Source organism: Schistocerca cancellata, chromosome 3, assembly GCF_023864275.1.
Source record: "Schistocerca cancellata isolate TAMUIC-IGC-003103 chromosome 3, iqSchCanc2.1, whole genome shotgun sequence".
In the NCBI taxonomy this organism is placed as follows: Eukaryota; Metazoa; Arthropoda; class Insecta; order Orthoptera; family Acrididae; genus Schistocerca; species Schistocerca cancellata.
In genome coordinates this window covers 167039492-167051727 of record NC_064628.1, presented here as the reverse complement: position 1 = coordinate 167051727, position 12236 = coordinate 167039492, and the positions used below count along the sequence as shown (strand labels likewise).

The following is a 12236-nucleotide window of genomic DNA, read 5'->3' as shown; positions in this document are numbered from 1 at the left end:
AAAAGTGTTTGACAGATGCGTGGGTGCGATACGCTTCACAGTGCATATGTTGTATCTGAATGTTCCGTCCAGTAAAGACCTTAGAGAAGTTGAGAACATTCCTGAAACGGTAGAATGCAACCCAATTAGACATCTCCAGAAGAACTGCTGCACAGCTTGGTATTCCACAAACACGAGTGATGCTCACAGTACAGAGCAGGGTCTGCACCCCTATCTTCGGCAGGGTGTGCAACATCTGCTCATAGGAGATGATGCCAAAGGAAAGGAATTCAGTCAATGAGTCATTGCCAATGAACGCTGTATTCCACGTGTTCTGTTCACTGATGAGTCAACATTTACTTTCATCCGCATCAATAACACGCTCAACTCTGAACCGTGTGGACACGAAACTCCATGCGCTACCTTGGACACAAATTTTCAACGACGTTTATCAGCGAACGTGTGGTGCGGTATTACTGATGACCACCTCATAGGTTCAGTTGTTTTAGATAACCGTCTTAATGGAGTACGTTATCTCGATTGTGTGTTAATACACTCCTGGAAATGGAAAAAAGAACACATTGACACCGGTGTGTCAGACCCACCATACTTGCTCCGGACACTGCGAGAGGGCTGTACAAGCAATGATCACACGCACGGCACAGCGGACACACCAGGAACCGCGGTTTTGGCCGTCGAATGGCGCTAGCTGCGCAGCATTTGTGCACCGCCGCCGTCAGTGTCAGCCAGTTTGCCGTGGCATACGGAGCTCCATCGCAGTCTTTAACACTGGTAGCATGCCGCGACAGCGTGGACGTGAACCGTATGTGCAGTTGACGGACTTTGAGCGAGGGCGTATAGTGGGCATGCGGGAGGCCGGGTGGACGTACCGCCGAATTGCTCAACACGTGGGGCGTGAGGTCTCCACAGTACATCGATGTTGTCGCCAGTGGTCGGCGGAAGGTGCACGTGCCCGTCGACCTGGGACCGGACCGCAGCGACGCACGGATGCACGCCAAGACCGTAGGATCGTACGCAGTGCCGTAGGGGACCGCACCGCCACTTCCCAGCAAATTAGGGACACTGTTGCTCCTGGGGTATCGGCGACGACCATTCGTAACCGTCTCCATGAAGCTGGGCTACGGTCCCACACACCGTTAGGCCGTCTTCCGCTCACGCCCCAACATCGTGCAGCCCGCCTCCAGTGGTGTCGCGACAGGCGTGAATGGAGGGACGAATGGAGACGTGTCGTCTTCAGCGATGAGAGTCGCTTCTGCCTTGGTGCCAATGATGGTCGTATGCGTGTTTGGCGCCGTGCAGGTGAGCGCCACAATCAGGACTGCATACGACCGAGGCACACAGGGCCAACACCCGGCATCATGGTGTGGGGAGCGATCTCCTACACTGGCCGTACACCACTGGTGATCGTCGAGGGGACACTGAATAGTGCACGGTACATCCAAACCGTCATCGAACCCATCGTTCTACCATTCCTAGACCGGCAAGGGAACTTGCTGTTCCAACAGGGCAATGCACGTCCGCATGTATCCCGTGCCACCCAACGTGCTCTAGAAGGTGTAAGTCAACTACCCTGGCCAGCAAGATCTCCGGATCTGTCCCCCATTGAGCATGTTTGGGACTGGATGAAGCGTCGTCTCACGCGGTCTGCACGTCCAGCACGAACGCTGGTCCAACTGGGGCGCCAGGTGGAAATGGCATGGCAAGCCGTTCCACAGGATTACATCCAGCATCTCTACGATCGTCTCCATGGGAGAATAGCAGCCTGCATTGCTGCGAAAGGTGGATATACACTGTACTAGTGCCGACATTGTGCATGCTCTGTTGCCTGTGTCTATGTGCCTGTGGTTCTGTCAGTGTGATCATGTGATGTATCTGACCCCAGGAATGTGTCAATAAAGTTTCCCCTTCCTGGGACAATGAATTCACGGTGTTCTTATTTCAATTTCCAGGAGTGTAGAATACTTGGAGGATATTCCTTTGGCAACAAAATGTCTTATGTACATTGAGCACGACTGAGGTCAAAGCGTATTCCGTGTGGCCAATGACACACTAACTCACTGAAACGTATCCTGGGTGTGGGATCAGTCGCAGTGGAGTCATTTCTTCGCCACCGAAGTAACCTGATCTTATTTCATTAGATTACTGTTCGTGGACTTGGGTTAAGAGCGAAGTCTACAAGCGCAAAGTGGGCACAATGGAGCAACTTCCCGCCCATATTTTACAAGCGAGTCCTCAGGTAATAGACCGTACGAATGAGCTCAGATCAGCAACAGATGCACACAAACTGTGCAAAATGTACTGAAGTTGATGGTAGTCTTTCCGAAAATCTTTTGTGAGGAAATGTACACAATTAAACAAAAAATAAGGTCGCAAGGTTTTATTTACGGTCAAGTGCATTTGTCCTGTTCTCCATTGTTTTCATTAGTTTCATCGGAAATTGTTAAGAACAGACATACTTTCATTTAGCGTTTTCTGCTCAGCAACTAGCAACACACTAGCAACTCAACACTAGTGCACAACTTCACAGGACGATAGAATGTGCTACTTTTACCTGGACATCTGCATGTGTGCCGTCAATCGCAGTGATGACGCAAGTAACCAGTATTTCGGGACTGCAGTGGTTTCTTGTCCCTGGAAATCCCAGTACGGTGTTTGCAGTTTCCGCTGCTACTAGCATATACACAGACAGCAGGAAAATCGTGTGTGCCATTTTCGCGAAAGGACGCAGTCAAAATGACGTGTCGATGTGACCGCGAAACTCTATACCAGTCCATAAAGGAAGAACTTTCGAGACGTCTTATTCAATTTCATCGTTTTCATTTACGCCCTATGAATATATGCTGCCTCAAAAACGTCACTCTTGTCACGATTTGTTATAATTAAATGGTAGTTAATGACACATTGGTGGTAAAAGTATTAGGAGATCCTACGATTAAAGTGTAAGATCAAAGAAGAAATTCGAAAGTTCCACGAGTATACTGTAATGAACTGGATAGAAATGTGCCGTTATGAAGGAGAATGTTCGTGTCCTACTGTATTCTTTAGAATTCTTCGCGTTTGCTAAAGATGCTGCGACTTTCTTATTTCTTTAATAGAACTATGTTCTGTAATATCCTATACTACATACGTGAAAGAGCCCTGTCAGGAATGAGTTTCACGTGCTGATACAAGTAATGTCATATATTTACTTGCCAATTTACACATTACGAAAAAAAGACTTACGACAAAGGAATTATCCGAATGGGACGGAAGTCGGTAGATTTCAGAAAAACTGGATGATTCATTCAAGAGAAAGGTTTTCACAAACTGAACAAGTCAATAATGCGTTGGTCCACCTCTGGTCCTTACCCGAACAGTAATTCGGCTTGGCGATGACTAACAGTTGTTTTGTGTCCTCCAAACAGGTATCATGCCAAATTCTGCCCAATTGGCGCGTCAAAATCCCGAGCTGGCTGGGAGACCTTGCCTGTAATGCTCCTTATGTTCTTAATTGACGAGAGATACGGTGACCTTGTTGCCGATGGCATTAGCAAGCACGGAAATAAGCAGTAAAAACTCGTCTCCGTGTGCGGGTGGGGCATTATCTTGTTGAAATGTAAGCGCAGGGTGCCTTGCCATGAAGGGCAACAAAACGGGGCGTAGAATATAGTCGACGTGCCACTGTCCTGCAAGGTGCCGAGTATGACTATTAAACTGGTGCTGCTATGAAAACAAATGGCACCGACGACCATCACTGCTGGTTGTCGATCCGTATGACGGGCTACAGTCAGGTTGGTATCCCTTAGCTGTTCGGGCGCCTCCAGACATGTCTTTGTTGGTCATCGGGGCTTAGTTCGAAGCGGATCTCGTTACTAAAGACAATTCTTCACCAGTCAATGAGACTCCAGGCCGAAGACGTGTCTGGAGATGGCCCGGCAGCGGTGGGACAAGACGCTTGTCCAACATAGAACCAGAAGACCAGGAGTGATAGCCTGGGGTGCCATTTCATCCCATAGCAGGGCCCTTTTATTTATCGTCCGCTACACCTTTGCGGTACAGTGGTACGTCGACTATGTTCTTGGCCCAGTTTTATTGCTCTTCGTGGCGAGCCATCCCGGGATTTCGTTTCAACAAGATAATGTCCGCCCACACACTGCCAGACTTTTAACTACTTAATTTTGTGCTTGCCAGAGCCTATCTCAGCCAGAAAGGTCTCCAGATCTCTCCACAGCTGAGAACGTTTGTGGTGTTATGGGCAGGATCCTGTCACCAGTTCGCGATTTTTACGATTTAACACGGCGATTGTACACAATTTGACACAATAACCCTAAGGAAGACACCCAACAACTCTATCAATCTACGCCAAGCCCAAGCCACCAGAAGAGGGCCAACGCATTATTGACTTCGTCAGTCGTGGAGCGCTTTCACCTAAATGAAGCATCCAATTTTTCTGGAACTGTAATCATTCCTTTGCCTGTACATGAACATCTCATCTCCCTATTTCCGTTACATTCGGGTAATTCCTTCATGGTGGGTCGTTTTCCTCACAGTGCATATAAAGCACTACAGATATGTGGTTGGTAGGGTCCGTTTACCTAGTAGAAATGTCTAATAGCTTAGGTTTCTTAATCAGATTGAAGAGTATTTTTTGTAACAAATTGGCTTGTTTCTTTTTTCTACCAAAGCAATTACATGCGTTTCTGGATTCTGTATGCACTGTATCTAGGGTGCGTGTACTAATAGTACATTTCAGTTCTCGGGTATGGAGGGCGCGTAATATTCTATGAAGACATTCATAAAATTGATTTTGTACCACGAATGAATCAGAAAAAGTGTAATTAATACGGATACGACAAGAGTAAATTTTCCATCCACGTATTAACTAGACGTTTTCCTTTCCGATTCGACTTAAAAGTGAAGCATGTGTATTCATACAACTTATGACCATTGTCATTCGTCTTAAGATCTCGTCAGGGATTTTGCACCCGATTTGTCATGAACTGTCAATTAATTGTAAGATTTAGGTGGGACTAACTGATACGAGGAGCTTTCCATAAATAATGCAACGCATCTTTTTTTCTGAAAGAAGGTTTGTTTTATTCAGAATTCCAATACACCATATTATTCCCCACTCTTCTGGCTAGAAAACCCTGTCTTTCAACACAGTGTCCGTTCTATGCGACGGCCTTATACCAACTTACTGGGTATGTATGCCCATATTGCACCATTCTACAAGTCTACGTTGGAGCCAACGTCTTGTTGCATCAGTAACCTTCCCATCATCCACGTACTGCTTGCCATGGAGTGCATCCTTCATTGGTCTAAACAGGTAGAAATCGAAAGGTGGATGAGGAAGAAAAGTGTAATGAAGTCTTGTGAGCTTCTCTCGGATGCGCAGACTTGTTGGGTTGTGTTGGTGGAAGAGATCAAACTGCGAGGTTATCGGTCTCAACGGATTAGGGAAGGACGGGGAAGGAAGCCGGCCGTGCCCTTTCAAAGGGACCATCCTGGCATTTGCCTGGAGCGATTTAGGAAAATCACGGAAAACCTAACTCAAGATGGCCGGACGCGGGACTGAACGGTGGTCCTCCCGAATGCGAGTCCAGTGTGCTAACCACTGTGCCACCTCGCTCGGGCGCGGACTTCTGTGAGGCCTTGCGTTGTCATGGAGAATGAAAAGTTTACAATTCTGTGATGACGAACATGCTGAAGTCGTTTCTTCAGTTTCCTGAGAGAAACACTGTGCGCTTCAGGGATAATCGTTGCAGCATAAGGGAGGACATCAAACAGATTAACCCCTTGAGAGTTCCAAAGACCGTCTCATGACTTTACCGGCTGTGAGTGCGGCTTTGAACTTTTTCTTCCGAGGAAAGGTCGTGTAGCGCCATTATATGGATTACCGTTTTGTTTCCGGTTCGAAGTGATGAAGCCACGTTTTAACGCCTTTGACGATGTAAGACAAAAAAATTGTCAGGATCAGCCTCGTAACGCGCAAGCGATTTCGCGCAGACGATCCTTCGTTGCTGTTTGTAGTCTTTTCTTAGGCGGCGAGGAGTCCAGCAGGCACGCACCTTTGAGTACCACAGCTGGTGAACGAGTGTGTCAGCACCGCCAACAGACGTCCAGCTGAGCAGCTAGGTGTTTGTGAAGTTAAAATCTTCTGGGTTATTAGGCCACGCCATGTTTCTTCTAAAATGTTGGACGTTTCGACCCCTCTGCTGGGATCTTCCTCAGGATCTTTTGGTGTCCAGTACTGCTAGAACACTGTCTGAGACGAGTGTCGCGTCCACTTATAAATGGGGAGTTTTCTAGCGTTCGCGCTGGAGAAGTGATAGTATTGGTTAAAATTCGTATGGCTGCCATTGGTGGGCCATAGTCATGGGCTAATATTCCCGCTCTGATGCAGAAGAAGGGGCGTTGGTAGCTCATCTCCTGTGAATACCATCGGCGGTCCATCGTCTTTGGGTAGAAAGGCACGATCACCACGAGAGAGAGTATCTGTACGTTCCAAAGATGTAGGAGTCGCAGCTGTGTGCCACAGGCCAGCAGAGGAGAGACCGGACAGGTTTGGGCGAGGTTGTTGCTATAGTGAGAAACGGCTCGCCCTGCGACTCACCGTGCTTTTTGTTCACTGACAGGTCTCCGTAGGTATTCTGCAAGTGCCTATGAATATCTGTGATGCGCTGGTTTACCGCAACAAAAAAAAAGTCAATGAGAGCTCTCTGCTTTGTAGTAAACATACAGCGCCGCCACTTCATGAAAGTATAGGGTCCAAAGCGGGAATATTCCACGATGTCCCCCACAGCAAATTTCGAATTTTTCAACCGAGATAGGCAGAGAAAAAATGTTGCATTACTTATTGAAGCGCCCTTCGTACTTTGTAAGAAAGTTCTCTGCGTGCTGGGGCTGTATCGACACGATCGCTGTACCTACCTCGTCATTACTGAGTCGACTTCGAGGAAGGCCCCCACACCTCAACCAACTTTACTTCCGCCCTTCACACACCTTACTTCGGTAACACTCGATCCAATCACGAAACTCTACAGCAGAGGAGAAGTGTGCTGGACGAGCACACGTTGTTCTGACGTCACTTCGCCGCCCGCGGCAGCAGTTCCGGCGACGGGTGCAAGGCGTGGCGGCGAGCGCCGCCGCCTCCCCGCGGCTGATGCAACCCCGGCGCTCGGCCGCTGAGCCCGGCGGCGCCGTGTCGTAACAGCCGCCCGTGGCAGGCAGCCTGCGGCGGCGCCCGGCCCGACAGCCCTGGCACTTGGGCGCGTCGCCCGCTGCCAACTATTCGCGGCGCCGATCTTTAAGAGCGGCGGGCCGAGGTAACCCGACGCCGGGCGTGCGCACACCGGCGCGGAGGCGGAGGCGTTCTGCGATAGACAATTACTGGGGGCGCACCGGTGGAAAGAAAGCGTCCATCCACGCGCGGCGAGCTTTCATCTCGTGGCCAGAATTGTTACCGATTTATTTTAAACAGTGAAAATCTATTCTGAGACTTCAGGTATGCTGCACCTAAGCTCGTACTTCGCAAACTAGACTTCGATGAATGGCAGCGTTTCTGCAGTGAACCGGGGTTTTTTCTTTCCCTGCTGTTGCGTTTGGGGACGTACATCGGTATCTGACAGCTCGAATCTAATTACCCTGTCATGATCATTTGGCGAGACACACAGGTTATATGTCTTTCTGCTTAGCTGAGTGTTAACGTATTTGCCTACCATACAGCGGGCCCCGCTTCGATTCTCAGCTCGTGGACTGGCTATTGTGTTGTTCCCATCATCATCTCATCATCATCAGCGACGCGCAAGTCGCCAATATGGCGTCACCTGCAATAAGACCTACCGTTCGAACTTCCCCGGGTGGTGCCTCCCCGCCATCAATGCCACACGCTCATTTCATGTCACTTTTTACAGAATGTATCATAATTAATAGCAAAGTCTGTCTCCGGTTAAAGTATCTTGTACTAGAATTAAAAGTGTTTCAAAAACATGGATCCTTAAAAGAGCCGTCTGCGGGACACTTTCTGGTGTATGGTTGTAAGGCGTCTACTGGGCCACACTTGTATGTGGCACCAGAATAAGATAAGAATATGAATAAATTAAAATGAAACTAGGATACTACAAACGATGAATGCCTCGGATCGCTGATTGTGCGCGACCGCTTTGTTGGAGTAAGAGAGCGCTGGGCTCACAGTTGTAGGTAGCTGCCTGTGAGGGAAAGACAATGGAGTACGCAGTTTCTGTGGTGTACTGTGTGAAGCCACCAGTAATTAGATTAATTTAGATATGTCAATATTGTTGAACATGGAAGTAGAAGTCTTCATGTAAGCTAGATAAAAATATTAAACAATTATAATTTCTGTTTTTTTCGGTAGTACTGATTAGTTGGCCGATAATTTGTAATTGTTGAGTAACCCCAGAATGTACGCGAGGTAGAATGTTTGCGACCAGTACCGATTAACAATCTGTCGTTCAGTCATCAACTGATAAATTGAGCTGTAAATGTTTTCATGAAACTGTCACTTCTTCTTGAGCAAGCGCAGATTTTTAAGCTAAAGGAAACCTGCACATTTGTTAGTTCAGTTTCAGAATTAAACTCTTCACAAAGATTCTTGCAACCACAAATTACAGACTAACATACGATGTCTGACGGCTGTACTGGAATAACTGAAAGCGCTGTATCCGTATGTGCCTCTTGTATTTTGTGTCATTATTATGATGTCACTGGCCTCAGCCATGTACCTGCGAGAATTATTTCGTTAATAAGAATTATTATTTTGTTGACATTGTAGTCACTCGCGACCTGACTGTAGTGCAGCTATCATTCTGGGCGATAACTCGATAGAAACGTTTAGTGAAATAATGGGCAATGAAATCTAACGTCGAACAATGGGGTATGAAGAACCAAATTTATTTTCAGTTATTCGAATTTTGCTGATTTTTCAATAGCGTAAATACGATGCTTTATTCAATGAGAGACAAAGATTGAGTAACGTCCTGTTTGAGTAAGGTTCGAATTTATACACTTGCTATATTTTACATTCGAATTGATGCACTTCGTGGCTCACCTCATTCGTTTAGTTACGGTAACAACGAGCTACACGGAATACCCAGTTTTCGACGAGTTTGTGTACTACAGAGTTCAGAGGAATATTAGTGTTCTTATTAGAGATAACAGAAAAGGAAAAGTGGTTAACACCGTTACAAGCATATGTAACTGGAATGAAGAAAGTTAGAATTTAATGTATCGTTGACAAGGAGATCTTTAGAAACAAACACGAGCTTAATTGAAAAAGTTCGTGGTTTTATGGAGAGAGCCAACCTAGTAACCATCTTTGGAGAATTGGGGATAAAACGGAAGCAGAATGTGTGGAAGCTAGACAGCGACTCAAAAATCTACTTCCTTCGAACAGTGCAGCCGGTGCACCAACCACCGCGGCCGGTGGATTGGTTTATGTCAGCCGCTGTTCGTTTCCTGTTAATTTACCTGCTCCACTCTCTTCCAAGATTGTTTCGGTACATTTTCCTAGTTATTTTGTATTTATTTTTTATTTTTTTCGAGGATCGAAGCAAGGACACGGCTGTTGTGGGCTTTACGTACTCATTCGCCAAAATTTGCCGAAAGAAATTGCGATGGACATAAATAAAACGACGAATTAGGTTGAATTGATTTCCCCTGAATGTGAAAACAATATCTCAACAGTAGCCCATGTAACTATAGGAAACACATAGCAAAATAACCTCTTATTGTATTTATTAGTGTAATTACACCAACTGATATGACACGGGAATCTCGAGGCTATCAGCGGCTGCAGAGCTTTGTTATCGCTGGAATTCTGCACTAATATCGGCGAATGTTTGCCAGCTTATCTTCGATACGACAGTGAGCTAACACCAGGATATTGTTCAGCTAATCGCAGTATGGCAGCCCTAGTGGTTTATCGTACAATAAATCTCTAGTGCATAAGTAATTCTAATATGGCGAATTTTCCCTATTGCCGTGACCGTTCAGATTTCATGCCAGAATTTTGACGTCTGCATCAAGAAGAAGACAAGAGGCGTTTGCCTGTCTGCACAGCGTCTCAGATTTTTACATCGTATCAATGCAGTCAGTAGGGAAATTTTCAGCATTTTTTTGTAGTTTGTTTTTGCTATTTTCAAACGATGGTACGACCAGTTTACAAGCTTAACTAACTACTCATGGTAGATTTTAGTTTTTGGAAGACAGCATATCCCTGTCAATCTCTCGATCCTGAGATCAAGTTTTAACATTTGCAGCAACTTTGAAATTGATACCTTTATCACCAAACAAATGTGTTTTGCGTGGAAGTATTTCTACAGGAAATGGGGTAAGTAAGGTGCAAGCGCAACATAAAAGGCACATGACTATTAATGAATGCCCTTTTCACTTTAAACAAGACAAACGACTATAAATACTCTAATATTTCGACAGTTGTTCACGTCCCGTAAATGCCGGCCGTGGTGGCAGAGCGGTTCTAGGCGCTTTGGTCCGGAACCGCGTGACTGCTACGGTCGTTGGTTGGAATCCTGCCTCGGGCATGACTGTGTGTGATGTCTTTAGTTAGGTTTAAGTAGTTCCTAAGTTCTAGGGGACTGATGACCTCAGATGTTAAGTCCCATAGTGCTCAGAGCCATCTGAACCATTTTGAACGTTCCGTAAATAAAACACAGGATTACAGCGTAGTGGATATTTTCTTCTAGCTTTCGTATAATGATTGACACCAAATTTTTAGAATTCACCTTAAGGGATAAAATCATTTTTATTTTCGGTACACCTTAGTAATTCATACCCTTTTGGTATTGTGGTACGTCTAGCTATTGATTTCTTCAGTTATGCCAGTCTCTTGCAGTGTCTATCACTGGACAGAGTAGAACTTCTATTTCGTTTCCTTTACTGGAAAATCCATCAGAAAGGTCATACCTGTGTCAAGAGCCGAGTAGATTATCAGGCTTGTCAACAGTTGTGTCTCGTACGGTCGTTATTCAACGTGCCGCTCTCAACTTCGTATAATATGCTCCACTTTGAGGACGCTGCCTTTGGATGTCAGCTATGTATGCACAGTGGCAGGAAAGAAGCATCTACAGGGGAAAACATTGTGTTTATACTTCCACCATGGGAACTGATAATCGGTATCTACAGCGTGAACACGACAGCTGTTGTCTGTGGGTGGACAGAGATTACATTCTGATATATAGTTCATATCAATGGGCATTTATTTTGGACTCAAGCGAAGTAAATTATGCTACTGATATGATGCACTATCAGCCGAAGTATTTATGCGTGATTTACATGTAAAATTATGCAGTCGTAATTATAGGTTATTTACTGCAGACTATTTTCTCAAAATCACTCTGAAGCATGCGACTGAGAAGAACTATGAAGAAAACAGATGCCAGACCATGTCCATTACAAGAGAGCAGTGTACATAATGGTAACAATCCGTTCTTCGTAAGTCTTCGATTCCAATTATTTTGAAATTTTATTACGTTGTTGGTTCAACTGTAATTTCCAAGACTAAGGATTTCAACATATTCGGCCATTTCATGTTATCGAGCCAACGATTATTATTATACAGTGCGCCTCGACAAAATCTGTCCTCACGCTATGCATAAGTTTTTACGAAGGAACAGGCAAGAAGATTAGTTAATGAAGTCAGTGTGGACGTTCAGTGAAAGACATTATTTTGGAGCCCATAAGCACAAGTTATGCGAACGTTAAGAAATTCATTCGTGCAGTTTTGCTGGCAGGACCTACCTTTGCTTTCGCTGATGTCTTCCACAGACTAAAACAGCAGATGGACAGATGAAGCTCCTTGAAGCACGGCGGCTACTGTGTGTCACTTTAGCGTGCTGAAATTGGCACGGTTTCTCTGCTGTGTTGGCCCAAGTCACCCATCAACCAATTCCAGTAGCACAGAACGCCAGCCTTTCCCACTGCTGAGTCTGTGGTAACAATAACGAAAACCTCACAGAGCGCGCGCTTTATAGCGAACTTCCTCCCACCACCGGCGTGCACGCAGGTTTGCAGGCGAGACTGTGACGTAGGTCACGGAGGAGTGGGGAGCCTTAGGATAGTAAGTTGTAGAGGGGGTAGGGGGGGCGGGGTGGAGGGGAGAGTGGCTACGCACAACGCGTCGTCTGCCCGTGACGCCGCACAGCTACAAGCGAAAGCGGGCGACGCTCGCTGGCCATTGGCCGGGAACAGGTGACAGTTCATTGGTGTCAGGGACACGG

The 12236-nt window shown here is 46.2% G+C and overlaps 1 protein-coding gene across 1 annotated transcript in view; it reads right to left on the bottom strand.

The window, feature by feature from the left end:
- LOC126174791 (proton-coupled amino acid transporter-like protein pathetic) overlaps window positions 1-11975 on the bottom strand; it is an 85138-nt gene extending 73163 nt beyond the window's left edge. Inside the window, exon 1 of the mRNA XM_049921162.1 lies at window positions 11758-11975. The gene's annotated coding sequence lies outside the window, so the exon portion shown is untranslated. The remainder of the gene's footprint in view (window positions 1-11757) is intronic.
- Window positions 11976-12236: the final 261 nt, after the last annotated feature.